The following is a 1,463-nucleotide window of genomic DNA, read 5'->3' as shown; positions in this document are numbered from 1 at the left end:
ATAAGCAGGGGTGCCACCCACCCCAAGCTCATGGACGCACACCCCGTTCATTTTTTGAAAAAAAAAAAATCAGCTCTTATCCCACTCCCGTGAATTTGGAACCCAAAAAATGGAAAATGTCGTCAGTAGTCATAAATCACTACTGGATTGGTTTTTGGGACCCCTTGAGATATGATTTTCAGTTTCCCCCAAGAATTTCAAGGACGCAGTCTGCGTCCAAACACCTATGGACCGACCAAAACCCGCTGATATAGGTATAACCATCAGAGAAAGTAATTATGTTATATTCCATACTCACTGGGTATAACCCACCTTTAGGGCGTCCTTGTGACAGAGCATCATAAAAAGTTAAAAATGATTCCAATTTTGAGAAACCATCGAAAAATTGATTTTTTCGATCGATAAAAAATCGATTCCCTACAATTCTATTGATTCATTCACGATAGATAAGTGTGTTCAATCAGTGACTTATAACTTGATGAATAGAATATTTGGTTCAGTAATTAAACAGGAGATTCAGTTTAAAACATTGGAATCAAGTTTAATTAATTATCATCTTCTGAATAGCAATATTTATCTATTGCAATCTCTTGTACCATTATCATTACTAACATTACAATAATTTGAAATAATGAACCATCATTTTAGTGGAAGTCTGACAGATTCCACTTGAGACAGATGGCATCAGAGGATGAAGAAGAAAAGCATATAATCGTGATGTATGGAGAGACATACTGCGTGTGGCCAAAACCCTCAATGGGTTGTAGAGCCAAGAAGTAAGTTTGTCAGACTCCACGTTCGATTTTCCATCCCTCCCATTCAATAAACTAAGTAGCACTCTGATTTTAAGACTGATAACTTACTTTCTGAAACATCCATTCTATCAGAAGAGATCATCATTTTCTCATTAAAATTCCAACACTTCCAATTTCGATGTGATATTTTTAATAATATTACATTATAGAAAGACCCAACGAATTACAGTCATGAGTAACAAGTACTATATTAATGATGAGATAAGAGTTGACGTATTGTTTTTTAGAAGTTAGCAAGTACGATGTAATACAGTAAATATTTATAGTACGATACTGTCAGTACCTTATTTATCACAACATGAACCAGGAATGCAAACATACTTTCAAGACTAATCTCATAGAATAGGAATAGGAAACATAATTAATGATACAAGTGGTGTGTGTGTGTGTGTGATCAGTGTGTTTAGAACTTGATGTGTATAGATGAGATGTGGAATGTGGATTGTTTTTTATTTATTTTTTTTTTACTTACTAACATTGTGTCGTTGGTCTTGCAAACCTCCTATGTGCCAAGCCCTACAACCTGCTGAATAGTTACTATCTGTAAATAATTCTATAGTAATTTTTATTGTCACTGGTTTTTTTTTTAGGGAAACCTCGTATGTGTTGAATTTCATTTTTTTGGGATAGAATAAAAAACGAACAACA

Source organism: Nilaparvata lugens, chromosome 2 (assembly GCF_014356525.2).
Source record: "Nilaparvata lugens isolate BPH chromosome 2, ASM1435652v1, whole genome shotgun sequence".
In the NCBI taxonomy this organism is placed as follows: Eukaryota; Metazoa; Arthropoda; class Insecta; order Hemiptera; family Delphacidae; genus Nilaparvata; species Nilaparvata lugens.
This window is presented reverse-complemented; position numbering follows the sequence as displayed.